Genomic DNA, 16,849 nt, shown 5'->3' on the forward strand with positions numbered 1-16,849 from the left:
GCCCCAGCTGAAGGGACAGATGATTGTACAAAGATTGAAATCAGGATGATATTAAGGACAGAATGCAGAACTAGGATCTTCCATTCCAAAGGGAAGAGTTCCCATGATCCTTTCAAACATAAAGCAGAAGTGTTTGAGCACAAAATAATCCATTCCTGCCATGGAAAGGGCAAGCTCAGGCATATATATCAGTGACTTCACTCCAGGAGAGCAAAGACTGGAAATTCCTTCTCCAAAAGCACATCAGAATCAGCCTCTGAAAAAGTCCGAATCCACTCACAGCGAGAACTCTCACTGTGAACAGTAGGGATAGTGAAACCTGGGAGAGCCAGACAGTCCTTGGCCCAATCCTAGGGAAGAAGCAAGTGCACACATGAACTGCAAACATTGGAGGAGGTCAGCTCAGCAGTGGCCCCAGGACAAGGGAGAGGCCATGGACGGACTCATTAGTGACCAGAAGCCTCCCTCTTACCTCGAGCCGGGGACAGTGATGAGTGCTACCTCCAGGATCCAGAGGCCACCCCTGAGAGCCAGAGATTTCCCCCCTCTATAGGATCTGTCTCTCTCTGTCTCATGTCAGCCCAGGGCTTCACTGGGGACCTAGAATTGCACATCCAGTCTGGGGATAAGTATGCAGGAAAGAGAGGAGGGGTGAAGTTGTTCAGAACAGGAAAGAAGGTCCCACAGTACCTGTTTTCTTTTCTGACAAATGCTCTGTTCTAATTGTGTGTGTGTGTGTGTTTAAAGATTTTATTTATTTATTTGACAGAGACACAGCGAGAGAGGGAACACAAGCAGGGGGAGTGGGAGAGGGAGAAGCAGGCTTCCCGTGGAGCAGGGAGCCCGACGTGGGGCTCGATCCCAGGACCCTGGGACCATGACCTGAGCCGAAGGCAGACGCTTAACGACTGAGCCACCCAGGCGCCCCTAATTGTGTTTTTTTTTTTATTAGCCTTTGTGTTTCTGTATTTGAAATCCATTCATCACAGGGCCTATTATATTTACTTTATTTTCTGTATTCTTGGTGCTCTGACATTTGTGACCTTGCTGGTGAGCGAGAGGCTGCCTCTGCCATGACTAACCTATTCATACAAATAGGAAAGGGCTTTACAAAGGCACCTGTTTTATGCAGATTTACAGAGAGAGAGTCCAAACCCCCAAACATCTTTTTCAAGGTCTAGCACACGAAGCCAATATTTCCACTGCCCGAAATCAACCCAGGACCAGGTACCAGACGATTAGGGCCCACTCACCGATTCTGAGTTGTTCATCCTGCCCTGCCTTGTCTTTCCTCAGGACACTGCAATAAAGGCTCTGACTAGGCTTTCCCCCTCTCTTGCTTCTGCTTCCTGGCCCAAATGTGATGCTTTCCCGGTGTTCCTCTGTGGGATGCCGCAGGCTAGAATTGCAGGTCAAAGTGAGGACAAGTTTGGTTTCTTCTGAGGTCTCCCTCTTTGGCTTGCATGTGGCCACCTTTTCAGTTTTTCCTCCAAGGTTTTTCCTCTGGGTCCAAGCAGATTCAGGTGTTTCTCTGTATGTCCAAATTCCCTTTTTTTTAAAAAAAAAAGATTTTATTTATTTATTTGACAGAGACACAGCGAGAGAGGGAACACAAGCAGGGGGAGTGGGAGAGGGAGAAGCAGGCTTCCCGCTGAGCAGGGAGCCCGATGTGGGACTTGATCCCAGGACCCTGGGATCATGACCTGAGCCAAAGGCAGACGCTTAACGACTGAGCCACCCAGGCGCCCCTGTCCAAATTCCCTTTTATCATAAGGATACCGGTCATATTGGTTTAAGGATCACCCAGTTGGCCTAATGTAAATTTAATCACTCCTTAAAAGGTCCTGTCTCCCAATACATTCTTACTGTGAAGTTCTTGGGGCTAATCTTTCGTCACACATGAATTTGGTGAGTGGATACCATTCAACCCATAACACTTAATGGGCTTCCAAAATTTACATTGTTCTCACTTGTACAATACCTTTACTCCAATCCTGACAGCCCTGAAGTCTTAACTCTTTCCAGCATCAAGTGAAAGGCCCGAATCTCTTCTAAATATTATCCAAATCAAGTGTGGGTATGACTCCAGATGTGATTCATCTTGAGGCAAAATACCCGTCCAGCTGTGATCCTTTGAAAGAGACGAATTCTAAAACCGTGGTGGGACAGGCATAGATCGACGTTCCCATTCCAAAAGGAGAAATTGAGAAGAAGAAGCAAGTTGTGTGGCCCTAGAAAGCCTGGCAAATTCCATTACATTGTAGGGGTCAACTGCTACCCTCTTTGCTGGATGTTCTGTCTTCTGGGCCCACAGCGATGGCAACCCTGTCTGCCCGGACCCACGGGATCATCAGTGATCCCCCGACAGTCTGGGTTGCATGTCTCCTCCCACTGCCCTGTGCAACAGCCCTGTCCCCAAAGCCCAGGGCAATGGCAGCCTGGCACATGGTGACTATGGTAGTCCTCAGGATCTCCGAACCCCTTTCAAGGTCATACCTCCCCTTACTTGAAGGATAACACAAATCTGTGGCCTATTGTGCAGAATCCCGGAAACCCTGTAGCCTTTCTTCTGAGGTGGGCCTGTGAATTTTATTTTTAACAAGGTCCTTAGTGGTGCTGATGCTTCTCTTGCAGAGCCCTTTCCACAGCATCCCCCCAATGCCCTTCCAGCAGCACTAAGCTAGAGAGAGCGAGGAGAGGACTCTTGATCTTCTTAACAGATTACCGTCACTTCTCAACACCACTACTGTGGTTTGCTTGCATTCAGCAAATGATGAGGAAGGAACTGAAGCAGGACAGGTGACCCCTTTGTGGAGGGAGGGGCTGCTACAGGGAAAGTCTGAGGACCCACCCCATCAGGGGTTCACGGGCAGCACAGATGCAGGTCTTCAGAGGGGTGTGGCATCCTTAGCCTTTGAGCAAGCCTGAGCATGTGAGCTCTGCGTGTGGGTGTGGCTACCACCTCCACGCGCATGTGCAGGCTTTGGTGTTAGGTGGGGTGACCCCTAGCTTTCCCAGCAGAAGTTAGGAGTCTAAGGAAGCCCACCTGGAGAAGAGGCTGGGTTAGATCTGCATGTTCTCCACCTGGGCAGTTTTTTTTTTTTAAAGATTTATTTATTTGACAGAGACACTGAGAGCAGGAACACAAGCAGGAGGAGTGGGAAACGGAGAAGCAGGCTTCCTGCAGAGCAGGGAGCCCGATGCCGGGCTCGATCCCAGGACCCTGGGATCATGACCTGAGCCGAAGGCAGGCGATTAATGACTGAGCCACTCAGGTGCCTGCTGGGCGGTTATTTTTGAGGAAAACAGGACAGTGCTCCGCTAGTGCCTCCAGACCCCAAAGTGATCGAGTAGCATGTACCTGGGTCAGACTCTGGGTGCAGCTGAGGGCCAAGCCCACAGCTATGTGTCAGAGTGCACATGTGGGGCCAAAGCCTTGGTGTCCTCTGTTAGGGCCTAAGTGGAGTAAGCACTGCTGGATACCTTACTTATTTTGGAAGTCCAGTTCCAGGACCAGGTGCTGCCCTCAGAGCCATCTAAATTTTAGGAGGTACAGCATTCAGGGACTGGAGGGGACTGGGGATGCTGAGCACCATGTGTGCACACGTGCAAGGGATTGCTGGAAGGAAAAGGTGGATTTGGGGGCAGTCAGGGACCCATGAAGGGATAGTCCATGTTAGCAGGACAGGTTCTAGTTCCACCTGGAGCTGAAATCTGGGCTTGGGTAGCAAATAGATCTGGGCAGGTGGTTCAGGGGCCCAGGCTGGAGGGGCCAGGTTGCAGCTGCCGATTCTGTGTTGGGAGGGGTGGTATTTTCCAGACCTTTGGGCTCGGACTGGTGCTGGTTTGGGCAGATAGCACCTCTCCTAGAACAGGCAGTGTTACAGAGTTGGGTTATGTGAATGGCAGAACAGGGCCTGGGCAAGTGTCTGGGCAAGGTCTGAATGTTGCCTGGGAGATTGACATGTGGCCAGAAGCAAAGCAAATCGCTTTCAGGACCCAATTTCCACATAGCAACCCCTGGCCTCAGGTCCAGCCACTAACAAGATAAATTGTTTCCTGACAGCCTGTGCCCAGATGCCAGAATTGCTATTCTTGCCCCCAGGGCCGGGAGGGCCTAGTGCATGTCTTAGCCTCCAACAATAATAGAAAATACTTATATTGTATCATCGAAATGATGCACTAAGAGGGTGCCACCATTATCTGTGTTGGGAAGTTCTGCTGGAATGTGGTACCTGAGTCTAAGGGTGACAAATACAATCACAAATCCATACTGAAGGACATTCTGCAGACAGTGCATTCTTCAAAACTGTCATTATCCTGAGGACGAAGGAGTGGCAACAGATCTAGTATAAGAAAACGAGAGTCGAGACAATTAAACACAATGTCCACCATAACTGGATTGTAGATTTATAAAAACAGAGAAGACATCATTGTATCAATGGGGAGAATCTGTGTATGGACTGTCTACTAAATTGTCTGTCTAGTGTTTACGTGTGATAGTTTTATTGTGTTTAGGAGAACCACCTCCACATTAGAGGATCCAAGATCAAGTTTCTAGTAGATTTTCCATGTCCCAGGGGTCCTCTTCGTGGTTTGGAGACAGCCATCTTCATGCCATATCCTCACGTGGTGGGGAGAGGGAGCTCTAGTCTCACGTGGCACATCATCTTAATGTGAGAGCTCCACCTTCAAGACTTCATCCAAATCTGATCACCCCCACAGACCCCACCCCAGAATGACATCCCAGTGAGGAATAGCCTTCACATTATGAATCCGGAGGAACACAACTATTGCGTTGATAGCAATAGGTAGGCATCAACAGCCAAAGGGCCACCATGGTGGTACAGCAGCCCCTTGTCTCAGAACCACCAAGATAATCCACATGTGCACAAATCAACATGATCACTGATCCACATTCCATGCAATCTGTGATACAGGGCATTCAACTCTACACATGTATAAACAAGGAGTGTTTCAATAGAGATAATTAATCATCTCCATGGAAAATTTGTGGCATTTTAATGCATGTGATAAATCTCTTTTTATTAATGTGACTATGTTCTTCATTGATAACTGATTCAGGAAACCAACTGGATTGGATGTGAGTCCAGACTGACAGTACATATGTAAACCTGTGGAACCTAGAATAGAAAATCTTAATGCAGGGTGTGTGTACTGTTTGTGCAGTTATGGTGCAGTATCAGATACAAACCACACCTGGAGAAGGAGAAACCAAAACTGAAGAAAACGCTACCTGTGAAGATCAAAATGGTAACAGCTGTGGAGTAATTCACTGTTTAAATATTTTTCCCTGGGAGGGGGGGCGCCTGGGTGGCTCAGTTGGTTAAGAGGCTGCCTTCGGCTCAGGTCATGATCCCAGGGTCCTGGGATCGAGCCCCGCATCAGGCTCCCTGCTCAGCAGAGAGCCTGCTTCTCCCTCTTCCTCTGCCTGCCGCTCTGCCTACTTGTGCTCTCTGTCAAATAAATAAATAAAATCTTAAAAAAAAATATTTTTCCTTGGGGCACCTGGGTGGATCATTCAGATAAGCATCTGCCTTCAGCTCAGGTCATGATCCTGGGGTCCTGGGATTGAGCCCCACATCGGGCTCCCTGCTCAGTGGGGAATCTGCTTCTCCCTCTCCCTCTGCCCTCAACTTGCTTGTTCTCTCTCTCTCTCTCAAATAAATAAATAAAATCTTAAAAAATAATAAATATTTTTTCCCTGAACATGTTTCTGTGTGTATTACATTTCTGCTGTTGTTGTAATAGATTTCTGTGAATGTAGCAGCTGAGGGCAACACCCATTTGTTTCCCCACAGGTAGGATTGGGTCCTAGCTCATGTGTCAGATTAGTAGTGGTTGACCAGCTGGTTTACATGGGAAAGTGTTTTGCCATCCATAGTTTTGCCTGTCCAAGTGTTGTAACATGTCCATGCTTTTCCAGAATGTCATATACTTAGAATCATACAATATGTAGCCTTTGCAGATTGGAGTCTTTCACCTAGTAATACGCTTTTAAGATCCTTCCATGTCTTTTCCTGGCTCGATATTTCATTTTTTAGCAATGAATAATATTCCATTTTCTGGATATGTTACAGATTATTTAACAATTGACCCAGTGAAACACATCTTGGTTGCTTCCAATTTTTGGCAGTTATGCATAAGTTCCCATAAACATTCATGTGCAGGGTTTTACATGGACGTAAGTTTTCAGCTCATTGTATAAATACCAAGGAATGTGAGTGCTAGATTATATGGTAAGAGTATGTTTAGTTTTGTAAGAAACAGTTAAATTGCCTTCCAAAGTGGCTCTAGCATTCCCAGAAGCAGCAAATGATAGTATCTGTTGCTCAGCATCCAGACTAGCATTTGACGGTGTCAGTGTTTTAGATTTTAGCCATTGTAGTAGATGCGTAGCGGTAACTCATTGTTTTACTTTTCAGTTGTCTAACAATAGAAAATGTAGAACATAGTTTCATATGCTTAATTTGCCATCTGTGTATCTTCTTTGGTGAGGTGTTTATTCCAGTCTTCCCATATTTAAATGATGTTTTTTGTTTTCTTATTGTTGTGCTTTGAGAGTGTTCTTTGTATATTCTGGATAACAGTCCATTTAGAAATGTGCTTTACAAATATTTTATCCCAACCTGTGGCTTGTTTTCTCATTCTCTTGCCAGTGCGTTTTGCAGAACAGAAGTTTTTAATTTTAATGAAATTAAAATTATTACTGCCTTTGGTGTTGGTCAGAAAAAGTCATCATGAAACCAAGGTCATCTAGATTTTCTCCTGTGTCATCTTCTAAGAATTTTATAGTTATGCATTTCACACTTACATCAGTGATTCATTGTGAGTTGAATTTTGTGAAAGGAATAAGGAACCTATGTCTAGTTGTAATTTTTTTGGGAAGATTGATGTCCAGTTGCTTCAGCACATCTGTTGAAAAGACTACCTTTTCTCTCTACTATTGCCTTTGCTTCTTTGTCAACGATCAGTTGACTATTTATTTGTATGGATCCATTTCTGAGCTCTCCATTATGTTCCTTTGATCAATTTATGTATCCGTTTGCCAATACCACAGTTTTCATTACTGTATATTTATAGGAAGCCTTGAAATCAAGTAATATCAGTCCTCTGACTTTGTTCATTTCTTTCAATATTTTGTTTGCCACTGTGCATCTTTTGACTATCTATATAAACTTTAGGATCAATTTGTTGATATCCACAGAATAACTTGCCTGTTTAGTTTGGGATTGCATTGAATCTGTAAGTCAATTTGGGAAGAACTGACACCTTATAAATATTGAGTCTTCCTGTCCATGTACATGGATAATCTCTTCATTTATTTAGTTCTTTGATTCTGTTAATCAGCTCTGTATATTTCCTCATGTAGATCCTGTACATACTATGTTAGATTTATACCTAAGTGTAAGGTCTTTTCTGGTGCTAGCGTAAAATTTTTGTGTTATTTTCAAGTTCCACTTGTTCATTGCTGGTTTGTGTTCTGTCTTAGTCAGTTTGAGCTGTTATAAAAAAAGTAACATAGGCTAGGTGGTTTATAAACAACAGGTGTTTCTCCAGTTCTGGAGGCTGAGAAGACCCAAGATCAATGTGCTAGCTAATTAGGTATCAGTGAGAACCCTATTCTTGGCTGCAAAAGGCTATCTTGTTGGATTCTCGTATGATGGAGAGTAAGAGAGCTCTCTGAGGTCCCTTGTATAAGGTTACTAATCTCATTCATAAGGGTTCCACTCTCATGCAGTAATTACCTCCCAAAGGCACCACTTCCACATACCACCACATTGTGGGTTAGAATTGCACCATATGACATTTAGGTGGGTAACACAAACAGCACATTGTGTTAACCTTGTGTCCTTCAGTCTTGCTATTATCACTTTTTAGTTCTGCGAGTTTTTTTGTTGATTCTGTGGAGTTTCTACATAGACAATATGATCTGTGAACAAGACAGTTTTATTTCTTGCTTCCTAATGACTGTCCTATGTACTTCTTGTTCTTATTGCATTAGCTAGTGTTGAACTTCCAGTACAGTGTTGAACAAGAATGGTGAGAGAGGACATCCTTGCCACTGAATTGTACATTTTAAAAGTGGATTTTATGGTATGACGTATCTTAGTAAATCAAGTAAAAACATCTAATAGCTTCACATTGAACTTAGAAAAAAAATTTGATATCCTTACCCTGTACTACAAGGACTTGGAGATATAAGGTCCGGTGTCCATTGCAATAATGTAGGACAGAGATGATTAGTCTTATGGCAATAATAACAAAAGAATTGGAGATGATTTTTGTTTGTTTTTTAGAATTGGAAGTGATTCTAGCATAAAATGAACATACTGTATTCCCCAAATCTCAGTATTAGATTCATGGGGTATCAAAAGGTCTCCTGGCTCCATCTTACTAGATTCCAGTTTACAGTTTCATAATGTCCTACTTCTTTCACTGAACTAAAGGTATAAAAGGACTCTTACTCTTCATATCTATAGAACACTTCCTTTATACCTCTTTTTGTCCTGGGTTCATTTTCATGTTCTACAACTCTTTTTTTTTTTTTTTAAAGATTTTATTTATTTGAGTGAGAATGAGAGAGAGAGAGAGAGAAAGCATGATCAGGGGGATAGGCATATGGAGAGGGAGAAGCCAATTCCATCCTGAGCAGGGAGCTGGTTGTGGGACTTGATCCCAGGACTCTGGGATCATGAGCTGAGCCGAAGGCAGACGCTTAACCGACTGAGCCACCCAGGCGTCCCTCATTTTCATGTTACACAACTCTTTAAAGAATCTTTAACTCATGCATTTTTTCCCAAAATTTTTAATGTAGTAACACAGGGAAAATGTGTAAACTAAAAATAAAGTAGGTTATGGAAAAATTTCTAAATAAAAAGGAATTTTTCTAGAGTTGAAAGAATCGTAATGCTTAATAGTAAAATCATAAATTGAGATTTTTATAGCCTTTGCAAAACTGTTCTAGTAACATTATTGAATCCTACTTATTGCCTGATAAACACTTCTACACATGAATGATAATGAAACTAGTGTAAAAGCATCTTAGGCAGTTTATCTAAACAGTATTTCAGTATTTCACTTTCAACAATTATACTGGGTTAAGGGTCCTACATATGTAGCAGGAAAGGATGTGCAAGAAGTTATTAGCGGGGCGCCTGGGTGGCTCAGTTGGTTAAGCGACTGCCTTCGGCTCAGGTCATGATCCTGGAGCCCCGGGATCAAGTCCCGCATCGGGCTCCCTGCTCGGCAGGGAGTCTGCTTCTCCCTCTGACCCTCTTCCCTCTCGTGCTATCTCTCATTCTCTCTCTCTCAAATAAATAAATAAATAAATAAAGAAGAAGTTATTAGCATGAAGAAAACTGGTCGTTCCTAATCAAGCAATCAGGAGGTTCGAGAGTAAATATTCTGTGTTGTATTGGAATTTCCCTCTGGTTTTGTTTTTGTTTGTTTTGATATTTGACCATGGACAGCTTTTAATCCTCCACCCTCTCTCAACTGCCTTCCCTGTTTCTGGGACAGTTTAACGTATAATTGATATACCAAAAACAATACAAAACAAAAAACAAAAACAACCCCCCCAAACCCCAAACCACATATTCAATGTATCCTCCCTCATCCCTTCTACTCCACAAGTGGTCAAACTTAGAAGTCCAGGTGCTCTTTTGTTTGGTGCTCTCAGGAAGATCAAACCACTTGCATGACCGCCTCAAAAAATGAGTCTCCTTTTCTTGTTCTCTCAAGCCATTTTTCTGGCAACTTTGGGAACCTGCCCTACTCTCCCCAGAAAGTCTCATTATACATTAAGCAATTTTTTAAAAGATTTTATTTATTTGGCAGAGAGAGACACAGTGAGAGAGGGAAGACAAGCAGGGGGAGTGGGGGTGGGGGGAGAAGCAGGCCCCCCACCAAGCAGGGGGCCTGATGTGGGCCTTGATCCCAGGACCCTGGGACCATGACCTGAGCCGGAAGGTAGACGTTTAACAACTGAGCCACCCAGGCGCCCCTACATTAAACATTTTTATCCCCTCTTCGTGTCTAGCATTATCAGTCTTGATATCCAAGACTAATTTTGGATAGGGTTTCATCTTTTGTCTGTGGGATATCTAAAAATACTAAATTAACTATTTCTGAGGGGGTGAATATGTTAAGTTCCTAGTTGGCCTACAAACAAATAAACAAACCCAATGTATCCTCAAACGTTTATGTTCATTCTTAAATATTTATTTTTTTAAGATTTTATTTATTTGAAAGAGAGAGACACAGCGAGAGAGGGAACACAAGCAGGGGGAGTGGGAGAGGGAGAGGGAGAGGCAGGCTTCCCGCCAAGCAGGGAGCCCGATGTGGGGCTTGATCCCAGGACCCTGGGATCATGACCTGAGCCAAAGGCAGATGCTTAACGACTGAGCCACCCAGGAGCCCCTGTATATGTTCATTCTTTTTTTGTGTGTGTGTTATGTTAATCACCATACATTACATCATTAGTTTTTGATGTAGTGTTCCATGATTTATTGTTTGTGTGTAACACCCAGTGCTTCATGCAGTACATTGTCCTCTTTAATACCCATCACCAGGCTAACCCATCCCCCCACCCCCCTCCCCTCTAGAACCCTCAGTTTGTTTCTCAGAGTCCATAGTCTCCCATGGTTCGTCTCCCCCTCCGATATCCCCCCCTTCATTTTCCCGTTCCTGCTATCTTCTTCTCTTTTTAAAATATATAATGTATTATTTGTTTCAGAGGTACAGGTCTGTGATTCAACAGTCTTACACAATTCACAGCACTCACCATAGCACATACCTCCCCTGTGTCTATCACCCAGCCAACCCTTCCCTTCCACCCCCACCACTCCAGCAACCCTCAGTTTGTTTCCTTAGATTAAGAATTTCTCATATCAGTGAGGTCATATGATACATGTCCTTCTCTGATTGGCTTATTTTGCTCAGCATAATACCCTCTAGTTCCATCCACGTCAGTGCAAATGGCAAGATTTCATTCCTTTTGATGGCTGCATAATATTCCATTGTATAGTGGAATATTATCCCTTCATCTGTCAATGGACATCTTGGCTCTTTCCATAGTTTGGCTATTGTGGGCATCGCTGCTATAAACATTGGGGTGCACGTGCCCCTTTGGACCCCTACCTTTGTATCTTTGGGGTAAATACCCAGTAGAGCAATTGCTGGGTCGTATGGTAGCTCTATTTTCAACTGTTCCAGGAATATCCATACTGTTTTCCAGAGTGGTTGCACCAGCTTGCATTCCGACCAACAGTGTAGGAGGGTTCCCCTTTCTCCACATCCCCGCCAACATCTGTCGTTTCCTGACTTGTTAATTTTAGCCATTCTGACGGGTGTGAGATGGTATCTCATTGAGGTTTTGATTTGGATTTCCCTGATACCGAGCAATGTTGAGCACTTTTTCATGTTGTCTGTGGGCCATTTGGATGTCTTCTTTGGAAAAATGTCTGTTCATGTCTTCTGCCCATTTCTTGATTGGATTATTTGTTCTTTGGGTGTTGAGTTTGATAAGTTCTTTATAGATTTTGGATACTAGCGCTTTATCCGATATGTCATTTGCAAATACTTTCTCCCATTCTGTCGGTTGTCTTTTGGTTTTGTGGACTGTTTCTTTTGCTGTGCAAAAGCTTTTTATCTTGATGAAATCCCAATAGTTCATTTTTGCCCTGGCTTCCCTTGCCTTTGGCAATGTTTCTAGGAAGAAGTTGCTGTGGCTGAGGTGGAAGAGGATGCTGCCTGTGTTCTCCTTTAGGATTTTGATGGGCTCCTGTCTCACGTTTAGGTCTTTCAACCATTTGGAGTCTATTTTTGTATGTGGTGTAAGGAAATGGTCCAGTTTCATTCTTCTGCATGTGGCTGTCCAATTTTCCCAACACCATTTGTTGAAGAGACTGTCTTTTTTCCATTGGACATTCTTTCCTGCTTTGTCAAAGATGAGTTGACCATAGAGTTGAGGGTCCATTTCTGGGCTCTCTATTCTGTTCCATTGATCTATGTGTCTGTTTTTGTGCAGTACCATACTGTCTTGATGATGACAGCTTTGTAATAGATCTGGAAGTCCCAAATTGTGATGCCGCCAGCTTTGCTTTTCTTTTTCAAGATTCCTCTGGCTATTTGGGATCTCTTCTGGTTCCATACAAATTTTAGGATTATTTGTTCCATTTCTTTGAAAAGGGTGGATGGTATTTTGATGGGGATTGCATTGAATGTGTAGATTGCTCTAGGTAGCACTGACATCTTCACAATGTTTGTTCTTCCAATCCATGAGCATGGAACGTTTTTCCATTTCTTTGTGTCTTCTTCAATTTCTTTCATGAGTATTTTATAGTTTTCTGAGTACAGATCCTTTGCCTCTTTGGTTAAATTTATTCCTAGGTATCTTATGGTTTTGGGTGCAACTGTAAATGGGATCGACTCCTTGATTTGTCTCTCTTCTGTCTTGTTGTTGGTGTATAGGAATGCCACTGATTTCTGTGCATTGATTTTATATCCTGCCACTTTGCTGAATTCTTATATGAGTTCTAGCAGTTTTGGGGTGGAGTCTTTTGGGTTTTCCGCATACAGTATCATATCATCTGCAAAGAGTGAGAGTTTGACTTCCTCTTTGCCGATTTGGATGCCTTTGATTTCTTTTTGTTGTCTGATTGCTGTGGCTAGGACTTCTAATACTATGTTGAATAGCAGTGGTGAGAGTGGACATCCCTGCCGCGTTCCTGACCTTAGGGGAAAAGCTCTCAGCTTTTCCCCATTGAGAATGATATTCGCTGTAGGTGTTTCATAGATGGCTTTTATGATCTTGAGGTATGTACCCTCTATCCCTATACTCTGAAGAGTTTCGATCAAGAGAGGATGCTGTACTTTGTCAAATGCTTTTTCTGCATCTATTGAGAGGATCATATGATTCTTGTTCTTTCTTTTGTTAATGTATTGTATCACGTTGATTGATTTGCGGATGTTGAACCAGCCTTGCAGCCCAGGGATAAATCCCACTTGGTCATGGTGAATAATCCTTTTAATATACTGTTGGATCGTATTGGCTATTACTTTGGTGAGAATTTTTGCATCCATGTTCATAAAGGATATTGGTCTGTAATTCTCCTTTTTGATGGGGTCTTTGTCTGTTTTTGGGATCAAGGTAATGCTGGCCTCATAAAATGAGTTTGGAAGTTGTCCTTCCATTTCTATTTTTTGGAACAGTTTCAGGAGAATAGGTATTAATTCTTCTTTAAATGTCTGATAGAATTCCCCTGGGAAGCCATCTGGCCCTAGGCTTTTGTTTGTTGGGAGACTTGTGATGACTGCTTTAATTTCCTTAGTGGTTATAGGTCTGTTCAGGTTTTCTATTTCTTCCTGGTTCAATTTTGGTAGTTGATACATCTCTAGGAATGCACCCATTTCTTCCAGGTTATCTAATTTGCTGGCATAGAGTTGCTCATAATATGTTCTTATAATTGTTTGTATTTCTTTGGTGTTGGTTTTGATCTCTCCTCTTTCATTCATGATTTTGTTGATTTGGGTCATTTCTCTTTTCTTTTTGATCAGTCTGGCCAGGGGTTTATCAATCTTGTTAATTCTTTCAAAGAACCAGCTCCTAGTTTCGTTGATCTGTTCTACTGTTCTTTGGTTTCTATTTCCTTGATTTCTGCTCTGATCTTTATTATTTCTCTTCTCCTACTGGGTTTAGGCTTTATTTGCTGTTCTTTCTCCAGCTCCTTTAGGTGTAGGGTTAGGTTGTGTATTTGAGACCTCTCTAGGTTCTTGAGAAAGGCTTGTATTGCTATATACTTTCCTCTCAGGACTGCCTTTGCTGTATCCCAAAGATTTTGAACAGTTGTGTTTTCATTTTCATTGGTTTCCATGAACTTTTAAAATTCTTCTGTAATTTCCTGGTTGACCCATTCATTCTTTAGTAGGATGCTCTTTAGCCTCCATGTATTTGAGTTCTTTCTGACTTTCCTCTTGTGATTGAGTTCTAGTTTCAAAGCACTGTGGTCCGAAAATTTGCAGGGAATGATCCCAATATTTTGGTACTGGTTGAGACCTGATTTGTGACCTAGGATGTGATCAATTCTGGAGAATGTTCCATGGGCACTAGAGAAGTATGTGTATTCTGTTGCTTTGGGATGGAATGTTCTGAATATATCTGTGAAGTCCATTTGGTCCAGTGTGTCATTTAAAGTCTTTATTTCCTTGTTGATCTTTTGCTTAGATGATCTGTCCATTTCAGTGAGGGGGGTGTTAAAGTCCCCCACTATTATTGTATTGTTGTCGATGTGTTTCTTTGCTTTTGTTATTAATTGGCTTATATAACTGGCTGCTTCCATGTTAGGGGCATAGATATTTACAATTGTTAGATCTTCTTGTTGGATAGACCCTTTAAGTAGGATATAGTGTCCTTCCTCATCTCTTATTATAGTCTTTGGTTTAAAATCTAAGTTGTCTGATATAAGGATTGCCACCCCAGCTTTCTTTTGGTGTCCATTAGCATGGTAAATTGTTTTCCACCCCCTCACTTTCAATGGGGGGTGTCTTTGGGTCTAAAATGAGTCTCTTGCAGACAGCATATCAATGAGTCTTGTTTTTTTTATCCAATCTGATAGCCTGTGTCTTTTGATTGGGGCATTTAGCCCATTTACATTCAGGGTAACTATTGAAAGATATGAATTTAGTGCCATTGTATTGCCTGTAAGGTGACTGTTAGTGTATATTGTCTGTGTTCCTTTCTGGTCTATGTTACTTTTAGGCTCTCTCTTTGCTGAGAGGACCCCTTTCAATATTTCTTGTAGAGCTGGTTTCGTGTTTGCAAATTCCTTTAGTTTTTGTTTGTCCTGGAACCTTTTTTATCTTTCCTTCTATTTTCAAGGACAGCCTAGCTGGATATAGTATTCTTGGCTGCATATTTTTCTCTTTTAGTGCTCTGAATGTATCATGCCAATCCTTTCTGACCTGCCAGGTCTCTGTGGATAGGTCTGTTGTCAGGCTAATGTTTCTACCATTGTAGGTTACATATCTCTTCTCCCGAGCTGCTTTGAGGATTTTCTCTTTGTCTCTGAGACTCGTAAGTTTTACTATTAGATGATGGGGTGTTGACCTATTTTATTGATTTTGAGGGGGTCCTCTCCTGGATTTTGATTCCTGTTTTCTTCCCCAAATTAGGGAAGTTCTCTGCTGTAATTTGCTCCAATATTACTTCTGCCCCTCTCTCTCTTTCTTCTGGGATCCCAATTATTCTCATATTGTTTCGTCTTATGGTATCACTCATCTCTAAAATTCTGCACTCGTGATCCAGTAGTTCCCGACTCCATCATGTATACATACATAAAGATAAAGATAAGGAAACAAACAAACAAAAAACAAGAAGAACCAGAATATGATCAAATATGATCAGGCTGGTGCATAGATCAGTGCCACACACTAGATTTTGGGCATATTTTGGTCTGTTAGAAGAAAGTGCCTCCCAAAATTTTAAAGAAAGAAAAACTTATATATGTACAAAAATAAGGGCAAATACGATGAAGGGATACAATATGAGTGTAAAGATGAAAATTATAAAAAATTTTATAAAAGGAATTGATAAGTTGGTTGAAAAAAGAAGAGGAATTAAAAAAAAAGGGAGAGAATGTGAGACTAGAACAAAGGAGACTAGAACAAAGCCATACACTAGAGATTTAGGGTATATTTTGGTCTGTTAGAAGAAACTGTATCCCAAAATTTTAAAGAGAGAACAATACACACACACACACACACACACACACACACACACACACCCCAAAAATAAGGTTAACTACTATGAAGCAATAGAATATCACTGTAAAAATGAAAAATAAAAGATTTTTTAGAAAAGGGATTGATAAGATGGTTGAAAAAGGGAAAAAGAAAAATTTAAAAAGTTTGAAAAAAATTAACTTTTAAAGACTAAAGAATCATGGGGAAAAAAAGGCATGAATTCTATGTGCAGTATTCCCCTAGTGCTGGAGTTCTGCCATTCTCATTGATGGGTAAACTTGGTCTTGGCTGGCTGATCTTCTGGGGGAGGGGCCTGTTGCCGTGGTTCCCAAATGTCTTTGCCGGAGGCGGAATTGCCCCGCCCTTGCTGGGTCCAGGCTAAGTAATCTGCTCGGGTTTGCTTTCGGGAGCTTTTGTTCCCTGCAAGCTTTCCGTACAGCTTTGGAGAATGAGAGTGAAAATGGCGGCCTCCCAATCTCCACCCGGAGGAGCTGAGAACTCGGGGCCCCGCTCCTCAGTGCGCCCCCAGAGAAAAGCAGTCACTCCCGTCTCCCTGGTCTCCGGCTGCACTCCATGCTCACCTGGCCTGTGACCCAGCGTTTCTATCTCTGGCACCCAACCCCGGGTGGAGTCTCCAAACCCAGCAGATCCCTGCAGTGCGCTCCCGCGCCGCTCCTCCCAGGGGAGGAAGGGGAGTCTCCCCGGATCTGCCACTTGGGTCCCTGCTGGAAGAGTAGTGGCCCGACTGCTGCGGATCACGGTTTATGACAACCCCGAGCTGAGAGCCCACTCCTTGGCTCCATCTCTGCAGCCGGCTTCCCTGCTCCGATACCTGGAAGCTCTGCCGCACTCAGGCACCCCGGTCTTTCTGTGACCCCGAGGGTCCTGAGACCACACTGTCCCCGTGAGGGTTCCACCCCCCGCTTAGCCACTGGAGTGATTTCCCTCAGCGGAGCGTACTTCTAAAATTTACGATTTTGTGCTCTGATGCTCTATCACTTGCCAGTAACGGCCAACAGAGTCCCCCTCCCCTGCCGTCTATCTTCCCGAATATCACCTCGGATTCACTTCTCCACACGTCTTA

This window comes from Zalophus californianus, chromosome 17 (assembly GCF_009762305.2).
Source record: "Zalophus californianus isolate mZalCal1 chromosome 17, mZalCal1.pri.v2, whole genome shotgun sequence".
Classification (NCBI taxonomy): domain Eukaryota; kingdom Metazoa; phylum Chordata; class Mammalia; order Carnivora; family Otariidae; genus Zalophus; species Zalophus californianus.